Source organism: Oratosquilla oratoria, chromosome 41 (assembly GCF_046742065.1).
Source record: "Oratosquilla oratoria isolate Oo_2021 chromosome 41, ASM4674206v1, whole genome shotgun sequence".
NCBI classification, from domain to species: Eukaryota; Metazoa; Arthropoda; class Malacostraca; order Stomatopoda; family Squillidae; genus Oratosquilla; species Oratosquilla oratoria.
Genome location: NC_134817.1, coordinates 43,369,770 through 43,384,769, shown reverse-complemented (window position 1 = coordinate 43,384,769; position 15,000 = coordinate 43,369,770).

Here is a 15,000-nt window from a genome sequence, read left to right as displayed (position 1 = left end):
CTCGAAGTCCAGGTCAAGGTCTTTTCCTGGTCGAAGTCGAAGTCAAAGTCGAAGTCCAGGTCGAAGTTGAAGTCGAAGCCGAGGTCGAAGTCAAAGTCCAGGCGTTGAAGTAGAAGTTGAAGTCGAAATCTAAATCGAAATCAAAGTAGAGGTCAAAGTTAAAGTCGAAGTCGTTATCAAAGCCAAGACTAAGCTGAAATAGAATTCAAAAGTTAAATCTAATACCAAATCAAAGGCAACTTTCTCCTGTTGAGGTCGAAGTAGATGATTTCGGTCTCTTGACGAAGACAAAGATCCTTTCTTGAAGACAAAATTCTATTGACGAAGAAGATAAGAAAGAAAAATCCCTGCCGATGATATTTAAATCCTCCCAATCATCTCTCTAGGAAGACCGCCTGTTGAAATCAAGGTCAAACATTAAATCGAAGATGAAGGAGAATCCTGAGAAAGTATAAGCGTTAGAAAAGCAATAAAGAGTCACTGTGTGTAAACCACATGATGGAGCTGCATTGGCCAGGGGTCAACTTTCATATATCACGACCCAGATGATTCCCTCTGGCCTATACTAGTGCCACATCATCTTTGTTCATCATGGCTTTGCCAATCCAGGATTGCATTCTTAACTTTACCACCTTCATGAGTAACAGAACTGACATAAACGCGAGTAAACACATAGGCGCGCACGCGCGCGCACACACACACACACACACGCATGCGGGCGCGCACACACACACACACGCATGCGGGCGCACACACACACACACACACACACACACACACACACACACACACACACACACACACACACACACACACACACACACACACACACACACACACACACACACACATACACATAAACGCACACACCCATACACACACAAACAAATACACAAATACATACACACACACACACACACACACACGCACACACACACACACACACACACACACACACACACACACACACACACACACACACACACACACACACACACACACACACACACACACACACACACACACACACACACACACACACACACAAGCGCACACACATACTTACACATTCGCACACGCACATGGATAAACACACACACACGCATGCACACATACACGTCCAGGGCTAAAATAATTACAGTATCGCTGCGCTGCGCTGCGATTCGTTACTCTAACTCTCATTGATATTGATCTCATTGACGGGGAGTTGAGTGTGTGTATGCGTGTAAGGTCACAGTATTACCCATAGATTGGACATATATGTGTGTATGTGTGCGTGTGTGTGTGTGTGTGTGTGTGTGTGTGTGTGCGTGTGTGTGTGTGTGTGTGTCTGTGTGTGTGTGTGTGTGTGTGTGTGTGTGTGTGTGTGTGTGTGTGTGTGTGTGTGTGTGTGTGTGTGTGTGTGTGTGTGTGTGTGTGTGTGTGTGTGTGTGTGTGTGTGTGTGTGTGTGTGTGTGTGTGTGTGTGTGTGTGCGCGCGCGCGCGCGTGTGTGTGTGTGTGTGTGTGTGTGTGTGTGTGTGTGTGTGTGTGTGTGTGTGTGTGTGTGTGTGTGTGTGTGTGTGTGTGTGTGATTCACCTTTGTCTTTGGATCACGTGTTGGACTCGTGATCGACAGCTATTTCCCTCCCGGAAGAGAGGTCAGAGCTCGTATGACCGATCTATGGGTAATGCTATGACTTTACACGCACACACACAACCAACTCCCCGCCCACGAGAGTTGGAGTAACGACTCAAAGCGCAGTCATATTGAAATAATTTCAGCCCTGTGCAGGATTCGAATCAGGTACCGCCGGCACCCCCGTACTGACAGTCTGAGACTCTACCAACCGCGCCACCGTGTGTGTGTGTGTGTGTGTGTGTGTGTGTGTGTGTGTGTGTGTGTGTGTGTGTGTGTGTGTGTGTGTGTGTGTGTGTGTGTGTGTGTGTGTGTGTGTGTGTGTGTGTGTGTGTGTGTGTGTGTGTGTGTTGGACAACTTCTACAGCTACTATAACAGCGCATGTACCTATCTACCTTTTCATCTACCGGTTCTACGCCACAGGACGTGTGCGCATATACAACATGCATACACTCGCACCAGATATCTAAGCGATATGGTATTCTTGAACTCACGGGACCACAAGGGTCAAGCATCGCGGTCAACTCTATTGTTCATTATCTAGGTCATGACCTCGAACGCACGCAGCTGTTCACCAAACGACTATCCAGATACTATCATTCAATAATAAATATTTCTCAAGGTTCTTTCTACCTGTCTAAATTCGGACACACATTGTATAAATATTACACAGTAATGTATCATATTTTCCTTGATTCTGTATATCAATGTAAACTTATTTCAATATCTAGTTTCGCTGGAAACAGCGATTGTGTAAATTAGTACCTTGTCGGCAATCTTGCCACGATTTATGTATATAAGGACAATGTGCTCTTCGGAGTGCGGGATTTATACAGTAAACACAGAAACGCACGGCCATTTATCTTGGCCTCCAAGCCGATTGCAGGAAGCCACAGCTACTATCACTTTCTATATGTTCTCTTTTCAACACAGAACAACATATCTGGAGGATCAGCGGTGGGATACGAATCCAAAGCCATAGAACACGTATCTTTCAAATCAGCAGCGGATACAAAGAAAATTTCAAGATTCCAGAGTAGCGACAACGGGATCCTCAACGAGGCAAAGTCCATCTACTTCGCCGTGAGCCCAACCCAGCACAACCGGACAAAAGCCCACAAGACATCACGCCGTACACTAGCTACACGTACCCTTAACCCCAGCACCACAGCCGCCGGACAAAATCTACCAACTCGTCCAGTGAACTAACAGCCGGGGTCAACACAGCCCCCAAGACAATCTTGCAACGAGACAAGTCCACTTACCTTGCTGTGAGCCCAACCCAGCGCAAACGGACAGAATCTCACAACGAAGGACGCCGTCAATTTCCTCGACCCACCTACGCTCCACCTACGCATATCACTCTACTCAAGAACACCATTCTCCAAAAGAAGTATCGCTCCCCATTTCTGCAATTCGGTTCGACAAATACGAACTATTGAAAAGTCCACAACGAACTACTTATACCTATCTCCACCCGCCCATATTTAATAATCTCTATTTTTCCAGATAATCTGCACCATCGCACTAAATCCATCGGTCTATTCACCCACCTCTACGAGACCACTTCACCATCACATCAAACCTATCGGTCTGTAAGTAGATGCTTCAATTTTTAGGGTTAAGCCTAGTTCCGTCAGTAGCGTGAGTTCCCAAAGTGAATGCATTTGTGTGATTTTTTCTTTTTTTTTTCAAGCCTTATTTTTCAAGTGATTTTTTTTTTTTCATTTTAAAGTACGAAAGGTGCATGACAAATTCCCAACCAAAAGTCTTACCCTCTTACAACATACGTTCCAAGATGGCAACCCCCAACGAAAGTAACACAGATTCCACGGTCAACCACTCAGAAATAAAACGCTCCACTACAAATTTACTCACACTCATTAAGCACGATCATACTCTTCCGAAGTTTGATGGTCACAATGTAGCCATTCACACTCTAATAGATGACGTAAATTCAGAAATACAGCGTACACAAGTCAAGGACGACAAAACAAAGATAGCGGTTCTCAAATCACGCATTGACTTTAATAACACCTTAGCCAGTGACATTGTACCATCAGACACATTCAGTCAAACACAAACATACAACCAGTTCATAGAACAGTTCAGGAAATCATACGCAGCATTTGAACAATTAGGCTTTCTCTCTCCCCTATATACACTCGGTAAGACATTTAACACAGGCCCTTACACCACCAAGGAACGAGCAGTCAAGATCGCAAGTGATTTCAAACAGGAGCTCAAAGCCACACTCACATCCTCTCTTTGGTTACCTCAGACTGATATCACAACTTCACCCAGAAACACTGCAGAAAACAGCCACCATACCCTTCGCTCCAGACACAACACTCGTAGATTTTTCTAGAAAGTTTTCAGACACGACAACTGCAAAAACACAGATACAACAACAATTCATCCTCATCACACAGACACCCACAGTAGTACAAATCTCACAAGTAAACCACACCAGAGGTAGACAAATGTCACGCACACGATCACGACAGCCATCCCTCTCAAGAACACCCTTCTTTTGCACTATCTGCAACAAACCGGGACATAGCACAAGCAGGTGTTATAACAGAAAACCGACAAATACCACGGCCCATCTTTCCATGACACAAACCAATGTCGCGTACTCAAATCTCAAAAACAGACTTCATACGCGTCTCCCCAATACTCGACTAATGGCAACACAAACAAAACACGATATGACTATTGTCTCACGGTGACAAACACACACGACCTCACGAGACCCAGCCAACCCCCCTCCCCCTACCGGTACTCACGATGACAGCCTCTCGACAATCCCCATCTTCTATGATACTTCAAGCCACTGTCAACAACATCCATCAAGTACTCTTTCTGGACACGGGCTCTCCCGTAAACGTCATATCAAAACTTGCTCTCCACCAGTTTAGGTTCAGAAACCGTAGGGTCACGATTCTAGAACCCACAGACATCACATTAGCAAACGTAGACGATGTACCCTTCCCCATCATTGGCAAGATCGACTTAGACATCTCCCTGCATGGAAACAGCCCTCCCATTACCACGACACTATACGTAGCTGAAGTAGTATTTCCTGCAGACATTCTTATAGGCTTGACATGGATGCAAGTCATTATTAGGTTTATCAGGTTTCTACAGACGTTTCATTGAAGGATATGCTCATATTGCAGCTCCATTAACAGCCCTTCTCAAAAAGGATACATCCTTTAACTGGACGCCGGAACACCACACAGCTTTCCACAACCTAAAACAAGCTCTCACAACAGCCCCTGTACTTGCATTTCCAAACTTCTCAAAACCTTTCACACTCTGTACAAAGGCTTCCTACAAAGGACTCAGCGCAGTACTGATGCAACAGCACGAGTCAAAATTTAGACCGATAGCATACGCTAGCCGCGCGGTGAACAAGCACGAATAAAACTACTCTGTCACTGAAATCGAAGCTTTTGCTGTCGTATATGCCCTCAAACACTTTAAAGATATCATACTTGGCTATGAAATACATGTGCACACAGACCATCAACCCATTCTCCACCTTTTCAAAGGCAAGAACCTCACTGGATTACTAGCCAGATGGTTCCTTACCATTCAGGAATTCATGCCTACATTCCACTACGTCCAGGGCCATGCAAACATGGTAGCCGACGCCCTTAGCAGACACGTAGCAACCATACAGCAAGTTGCACAGCCGCTTGACATTACGCGAGAGCGCATCATCGCCGTTCAAGCAACAGACCCCCTATGGAGATGAATCATTCATTATCTCAACTCAGGTGACACTACTAATACAGACAATTTTCCTCCCAACATAGACAATTACTCAATCATAGACCAGGTTCTCTACCACACCACACTACTTACGAACAAAAAACGAACCAAACCGCACGGTTACACAATTGGTCGTTCCTACGGAACTTGTTCCGGAAGTACTTAAATCTTAACGATTCTCCACTAGCAGGACATTACGGAAAAGACAAATGTTTATCGCAAGCCAGGTTGAAATACTTTTGGCCCACCATGCACAAAGACATACGCACATACATAGATGCATGTCACTCATGTATAGCTCATTAGCGGTCATGTACCTATACACAACTATCCAACACCTTCTAGACCCTTTGAAACCATTGCCATTGATTTACTCAAACTACCACTCACCTCAAATGGAAATCAGTACCTCTTCGTCTGCATCGACCATTTCTCACGTTTCTGCATTCTCTCTCCTTTAGCGGACAAGACAGCCAAAAGTGTAGCTCAAACCATCATCAACAACGTCATCTGCCCCTACACCACACCAAAAACACTCATCTCAGACAACGGCACTGAATTCAATAACGACATTCTCACCAATATCTGCCAACATTTTAACATTACCAAATGTAACACCACACCATACCATCCTAGTTCAAATGGACTCGTTGAACGTCAAAATCGGAAGATCCTCAACACATTAAGGCACCTTGCCACAGACATACGCTCATCTTGGGATGAACACATACCTATGATACAAGCCTGCATAAACAGCGCAATAAATAGATCGATGTCAGAGTCACCCCACTTTGCATTATTCGGGTCAGATAAGAAAATGCCGTACGACCTCCTTACGTCAGAACCCCGCATCTGTGTATGATTTCAGCGATACGTCAAAGTCACTCTGACAAATTTCAACACTCTTTTCAAGAGAGAACATGAGTCACTGACTCTCTCAAAATCTGATATGATTAGACTGGCAAACGCTCACTCTAGGGATTATACTATTTCTGTAGGTGATATTGTGTACAGCACCAACCACCACCCCACAACAAAATTTTCTCCCAAATTCCTTGGTCCATTCCGCGTCATCGAAACCCTACCTCATAATAAGATAAAAGCTCTCCACCTACAAGAACTCACAGAGGCTATTCTACACTTGGACAATATCAAACAAATTCCCAGTGGAATTGACATGGAGAATATACCTTCTTCCTCTCTTGCACAATCACCAGACACGACCGAATCACTAGACACAAACACCTCTACCACTCCACCGATCCCTACACCCCGTTATAGCCTCAGAAATAGAATTGTGTAAGTCTCGCTTGGCCCAAAAATTCAGGCATCTAGTTCCAACTGATAAATCTCATCCATTCTCTTCTATATCATGCCATAAAAATGATCTCTTCTGTCTGTGCTAACACCATTGCCACCCAGGGAAGGTCAACACCTTCACCTAGGCACACCCTCCTTCTATCTCTTTCTTACAGTTCGGACACCAAGTCCAATGTGAACTCCGAAGATAGAATGTGTCGAGAGGCCGGACACATGTAGCGACGCCGTGCTATGTTGGACAACTTCTACAGCTAATAGAACAGCTCATCTACCTATCTTTTCATCAACTGACGTGTGCGCATATACAACATGCATACACTCGCACCAGATATCGGAGCGAGATGGTATTCTTGAACTCAGGGGACCAAAAAGGTCAAGCGTCGCGGTCAACTCCATTGTTTATTATCTAGGTCTTGACCTCGAACGCAGGCAACTGTTCAGCAAACGACTACCCAGATATTGCCAATCAATAATAAATGTTCCTCAGGGTTCTTTTTACCTGTCCAAATTCGAACACACGTTGTATAAATATTACACAGTAATGTATCATATTTTCCTTGATTCTGTATATCAATGTAAATCTATTTCAATATCTAGTTTCGCTGGAGACAAAGATTATGTAAATAATTACCTTGTCGGCAACCTTGCCACGATTTACGTATATAAGGACAATGCGCTTCTCAGAGTGCGAGATTTATACAATAAATACAGAAACACACGGCCGTTTGTCTTCGCCACCAAGCCGCTCGCAGGAAGCCACAGCTACCATCACTTTCTATATGTTATCTTTGCAACCCAAGGCAACATGTGTGTGTGTGTGTGTGTGTGTGTGTGTGTGTGTGTGTGTGTGTGTGTGTGTGTGTGTGTGTGTGTGTGTGTGTGTGTGTGTGTGTGTGTGTGTGTGTGTGTGTGTGTGTGTGTGTGTGTGTGTGTGTGTGTGTGTGTTTGTGTATATGCGTGTGTATGTATTGTGTGTATGTATGTATGTGTGTGTGTGTGTGTGTGTGTGTGTGTGTGTGTGTGTGTGTGTGTGTGTGTGTGTGTGTGTGTGTGTGTGTGTGCGTGTGTGTGTATGTGTATGTGTATGTGTATGTGTATGTGTATGTGTATGTGTATGTGTGTGTGTGTGTGTGTGTGTGTGTGTGTGTGTGTGTGTGTGTGTGTGTGTGTGTGTGTGTGTGCATGTATGTGTGCGTGTGTGGCAGTGTGTGTGTGCGCATGTGTGTGTATGTATGTGTGTGTGTGTGTGTGTGTGTGTGTGTGTGTGTGTGTGTGTGTGTGTGTGTGTGTGTGTGTGTGTGTGTGTGTGTGCGTGTGTGTGTGTGTGTGTGTGTGTGTGTGTTGTGTGTGTGTGTGTGTGTGTGTGTGTGTGTGTGTGTGTGTGTGTGTGTGTGTGTGTGTGTGTGTGTGTGTGTGTGTGTGTGTGTGTGTGTGTTTGTATGTGTGTGTATGTGTGTATGTGCGTGTGTGTGCGTATTGTATATGCTTCTTTGTTCAGTGTGCGTAATATCTTGATTAGATTTTTTATCTAATTTTCTTTAGTTCGTAGTGCAATATATAAGTTTCTTTCCATAAGGAAATATTTCATGTTGAACTAATTACTTTGATACTACGTATATTCCAATTCTTATAATTGAATTAAGGCTTGTATGTGATATAATATAATTTCGTAAACGAAAAATCTTAATTACATGCAACACAGTATTACTTCCAGATCACCTTATCACTAAGGTTTTCATTGTAAACAAATAGTTCTCTATTTAGTTTAGTTATAATATAAATAACGAAAACATTAACAAATTCTAAAGATGGGAGGGAAGAGGAAGAATAGATATAATCACTAATCTCCGCACGAAAAATAATAAAGATAAATGTTTCCTTTAGAATTAAAAACACTGATTTCAATTTTGCAAAAACCTCCCGTTATACAAACTTAGAAACTAAAACCACAGTTAAATAGTTTAACTTCTAAGAATACAATTAAGATTTTAAAGAAGTTTGCATAGTTCTCTATATCAGAATATCATCATTAAATATTTAATTTATTTGTCTTATTTGTTTTTGTAGTCATTTTTACTTTAATTTAAATATAACCTTATTTCTACATAGCAAAACTAAAGATAAATATAACAGATTCAATATGTCAATGAATATTGCTTGTTGATATAAACATAGAAACTAAAACCACAGTTAAGCAATTTAACTTCTAAGAATACAATTAAGATTTTAAAGAGGTTTGCATAGTTCTCTATATCAGAATATCACCATTAAATATTTAATTCATTTGCCTTACTTGTTTTCGTAGTAACTTCTACTTTAATTTGAATATAACCTTATTTCTACATAGCCAAACTAAAGATGAATATAACAGATTCAATATGTCAGTGAATATTGCTTGTTGATATAAACGTGCATTCAGTAAAGTTTAAAATCTATAAATGTGTACCTGCAACTAGTGGTCTTGCAAGACGGAAATCAGAGAGAATTTTCTCCGTTACCCGTCTTCAAAATCAACCAAGACGCCTCCACTTAGAGACGCATTCCAGAGGGGTAGACACCTAATCTTCAGACCAAGCCCAAGACATCTCTCGATCAAATTCGACTGCATTTTCTCCAACTTTCCACATATATAGAGTTGACAATTACATCTGCTACCCTCTTCCTACTACTATAAGTCGATACTATAGAAACAGTCGCACATTAATACAACACATTTTAAAACGCAACATTCCCTCAGTGATAAATGGAAGGCCACAAGGATGATTGCCAGCTGTTATGCATCTGTGGATTATGAGTCGGTGAAGCTTGTAGCAAAAAATACCAAAGGTAATTTTTGTCTTCCCTGATCTTCGTTATTGTTTAGAATTAAATTATACATAGACATTTTTTTATCGAATTCCTTTAAAATTGGTTTAATGAGCACTCTTATTTGGTCATCTTTATTCCTTTAGATTGCTTCTTTGATAGACTGTACCCTATACATCCATGTACAAGATTCATGATAACAGCTCGTCTGACATCACAGTTAGGTTGTATACTCCAGTAACGTTACGAACAAGAATAAACGGGGTATAGGTAATTACATATCAGCTAGAATTTTATCATACAAACTTACATGTCCAAGTGTGCTTTGTGGATTTGACCATTCGCAAAGAGGCACGCTCGGCTCATTTTTATGTTTTATTCAAACTTTATTTATTTACCATGAGAAATTAAGTAACTAAATCTAGTACATTACATTGCTCCCGATTATAGAGTCCTAGTACGGTTGATACTTTTTTATATCAAGGAGATTACACTAAAAAGAAAAACGCTAGCGACAAACAAAGCTGATAATCAAGGTGTATTGCCCTCAAGAAAGAATTAATATGGTTTGGTTCTTTTACCAGCAATTAGGGGTTATTAACAAGAATAAAAAACCCTGAGGTACACCAGAATGTATTTATAAATATATGTTCTGTTCTTCCTAAGAGATCAATTAAGACAATTAATAAGGAAATTTTCCTCAGCTGAATAAAAGAACTTGATAACACCAAGAGGAAGTACGAGTGTGTAAGGTTACATCATCTCCAAACGGACTAAATATACATTTGTATTCTTAGATCTCCTATTATACTCACCTCTTTGGGAAATGTTACGAGAGTAAAGGGAGAAACCCAAAGATATCGTGGTAAAGGCCCCAGGAGAAATCCTGTGACCGAAATACCATCTAGCGGTGGAGTGAGGAGGTATAGAGTTCCTGTCTCTCAGAAGATGAAGTTTCCATGACCCAAAAAATAGTGGTATCAGGTGGAGGCGTTTTAAACTACTACACGAGTAACGACTTCTAAGAAATTGGAGAGAACTAAAGGATTTATTTTTCTTATTCTTCTTTTAGGGTCAGGGTTACCTGAAAGGGACTTTTTTATATAACAGGACGAAAAATAGATATAGCGAGCTGTCGGGATTTAGATTTAATTGACACCTGGACATAAACACTTCTGGAAGCTACCAAACAGCACATCAATGAATATAACAAACCTTCTCACAATATAGCAGACGGGAGAATTCTGTTTCACGTTGCGCTCGCTATCTCTCTCTCTCTCTCTCTCTCTCTCACACACACACACACACACACACACACACACACACACACACACACACACACACACACACACACACACACACACACACACACACACACACACACACACACACACACACACACACACACACACACACACACACACACACACACACACACACACACACACACATACACACACACACACACACACACATACACACGTACACACGCACACACATATATTCACATATAAAAGAAACCGAGAGGAATTTCCTGCCTGCACCCACATAAAGAAGAATAAACATTTCTCTACAGGATATGAGAAGGCTGTTCCCTTAGAGACGAGAACCTTCGCCAGTGTTCTGGCTTTTAACAAATCGATGTCTACACAGCAGCAACAAGACCCAATTTATCTGGACAAGATAACGATGTCGGGATTACATGAGGGCCCAAAAGGCTTTAAAGGATTTTTGTTGGGTCAAACAGACCTGAGGTGGATGGTATGAGGTCTTGGGGTGAGGAAGGGGGAGAGAAGTAATAAGGAGATAATACAGACAACGTATAAGAGTATTAAAAATTAGGTGTGAAATAAGAAGATTACATAAAGGAACACCTGCCTGTAGTCGAAGCTGTCGTCTGTGGTCTAGAAGCCCATCAAAACAAGGTAAGTGGTTGTCAACAGTCCTCAATGGAAACGCTCAATTAGGAAAGGTTCTGGTACTGAGTAAAGCATTATTATTGTTATTATTTTCTTACTTGTTTTTTATTATTATTTTTCTAATATACGTTTAGGGCGGAAGTAAAAAGGTCTGATGAAGAACACTGCATGAAAGAGCAACAGTTTCTTTGTTTTGCTTTTTTATTAGCTGATATCTGGCTGAATATGATCTCAGATTACAGATGTTGACTCATTTACGAATTACGTCGTCTTTCTTATTCTAGCTCCGGATAAACTATTTCATTTAGCTGAGAATAAAAACTTCAACTTAAGGAGTTGAATTATAATCCGATTGAATTATTATCGAATGATTGCTCATCTAATCTGGCTATCACCAGACGATTTCATTCAACTATGAGAAAATTTCTCCTCACAACACTTCTCACCTGTAAAATGGTCTTTAGGATTTTCTTTTTTTTTTCGTTTTCTGGTCAGAGACAGATGGTGCGTTATTAAGAACAGGGCATCAGGTTGAAATGGTATAAGGAAGGTAATACTGGTTAAAAAGTCAAAGGTATAGGAGAAATATGGACGCTTAAGGCAAATTTTGCTCGATGGGATTAATAGCCAACCGCAGCCAATGGCGGGTGATGCGCATCATACCTAGTGGCCTTATATTTGGATAAATGTCTCATACTTTGCATCTCAAAGCAAAAGAGACCCATTCAAAAACAAATAATCAGTGTTCTGGACAGTCGTTTGACGATCATCATTTAGTCATCGCTGAGGATAATAGCACCGAACAAAACATACCTTTACATAAGGAAAGTATTATTCGGATGATACGAACAGAGAAAGGCAGTAGAGATATTGTTGGAAGGACAGAGGAAACTAGTGATTGGAAAAGGGGCAGTGTAGGAGAGAAGGGGAAGGGAAGGAAGGGGAGGGTGTGATCGGTATTGGTCGAAGGAACAAGAATTTCAGTTTTAGTGAAAGTCATATTGTTCTGGAATGGGGGAAAATGAGAAGATGTTTTTTAAAACCGATTCACAAGAAAAATAAAAGATAAAAGGAAAAAGGGTATAATCTCTTGAATGTAGTTGTCGTTTCATCTTAGTTATTATAGCTAACGTCAAACGAACTTTATCTTACTGATTCAAGGCAGTTACTAAACAATTCTATAGATAAATTGATAAGAAATTGGGATTTTTGTTTTTTCAAGATAACGCAAGATATTTTTCGGAAAATGAATACAGCCGAACGATGGTAAAATTAGAAATGGAACCTAAACTCACAAAGAAGGGTGAATTACTAGGCAAGCTAGGAATGATGTTTAAGAAGACAAAGGAGAGGAAGGCGCGAAAAAAAATGCTGGGAACTAAGCCATATTGATACTCACTTTTGCTCAATTCTGGGTTCGAATCCCGCACCTGTCTCCAAAACCCAGTAGTGACTGTTATCTACCCAATAGTCCAAGCGCATACGGCAAAGGTGACGGCTTCGAGATAATCTACGCGCCTACTGGAGTCGGCTCCTCACTTTTCTTCAGAGAAACCCCCAAATAGTGAAGGTTCAAAACGGTCTCAATTAATTCATCAGATTCGTATCACTAGTGGCATACGATTTTACATAGCTTATGGAAGCTCTTACGTGTTCTTGGTTATTCCAACTAGCAAATGTAATACAGAAAAAAGGGATATTAGACCTATAAAAAAGGATGCTAAATCGCAGTTTACTGTTGGAGAAATATGGGATGTTATTCTCGGGAATAATTATGGTGGAGGATAGATGCTACTATAATATGCGGAAATATGAAAGATACTATGACAAGAATAGCCACGAATCATTAGAAAACTAAACAAAGCTAATTTAGACTGATTAACACTAACTACAACTTTGAAATGGTCTAGACGAATGATATTGTTAGGTTTTTGTAACGACAGGCACGTTTGTGGGGCAATATATTATTGGTGAGTTATGCGTTGATAGAAAGAGAGGAATCCATATTAGACTGTAACTGACTTTAGTTATTGAAAATGTCTCTATCTACACCAGATTTTATTGCACTGAGGAGACATAAGACATTTTTATTCAGCTGAGAAAAATTTCGGGGTTTTATTGAGCAGAGAGAGAAAACACAACAAATCTGATGCAGGACAAGAAACAGATGTAGCGAGCTGTCGGGATTTAGATTTAATCGACAGCTGGACATAAACATATCTGGAAACTACCAAAACTTTTTAGAGGGGCAGAAGCCAATTTTTTTTATTCATTATCATATTTCTCCTTCTTGCAATCATCAGACTCTCCATGGCCATTGTTATTTATAGGGTTCTCATGTGGATTAAATGTATCTTATCATCGCATAAACATCAATTGACAGAACTTACATGGTCACTCACACACCTTAACCAAGTATTACCATCATGGAAATACTAAGTGACATTACCAGCATGGAAATACCTTGTCCACTTTCTTCCTAATCTAGTAAAAACCGACCTTATCAATGTTAAAAAATAAATAAATAAATAGATAAATAAGAAAAAAAAAAGAATTAAAAGGTTGGCCGTCTGGTGTGACCAGCTATGATGACCAGCATAGTATAACTAAATGAAAGTATATTTTATCTTAGTGACAATATTTACTTGGTCACTCACACAACTACGATTTAAATGAATATCACTACAGTGGGAAGACCAATTGACTTAATTTGTTTGTCCACTTACACGACTAAACTGACCTTGGCATAGTTAAGTGATCAAGTGCCCAAGTGGCCAAGACCCCAAGTGGCCAGTAGGCCAAGAGGCCATGAGTCCCGCACTGTCAACCAGCTACTTTAATTTTCAGACAAACAACATTTTTGGAGTAATAAATTTGTCTAGCAGACGGCGCGGATCCAGACCAGGGGAGTACAATGCAATGCAAGGCCTCCCCATGTAAAGCGCCTCTTTGCAATAGAAATAAAACAAGAGAGATACGATCTCCTGTCCAACACATCCTTTTGTTCTTGAGTTCTGGAACGTATGCGTCCCGTTTTACAGACTCAGTTCATAGGTCAGAGTTCACTACAGTTAAATCTATGTGTAAGAAATTCACGTCTGACTCTTACGGATTAAACTCTTCGACAAAAGGCCCATTCAAGGATTGAATAGAACAATACTTTCGTAGGAAAAAGGATGAAAAAATAATTGTTCTATTGAAGGAAGACATGAATAGTAGTACAAACAAGACGCAGATCTTTATGCTCAGTTTCTTTTCAAGGAAAAGTAAAACTTCCGCTATTAGATATATGTCAATATGTCAGTAGATATGAATGATAACCTGTTGACAGTTTGAAGAAAAGCGTAAAAAATCAATATAACGGAAAAAAGTGATAATAAATACAATTGCCAAACATAAACCAAACATTGAAAAAAAAAAAAATCTTCAAAAAAATAACTCAATACTACTTCAGGTAACACCAGTTTTATCTATTGGATACATACGTATGAGTTCCCCCTCCACACATACAAACGCGCGCGCACACACACACAGACAGACACACACACACACACACACA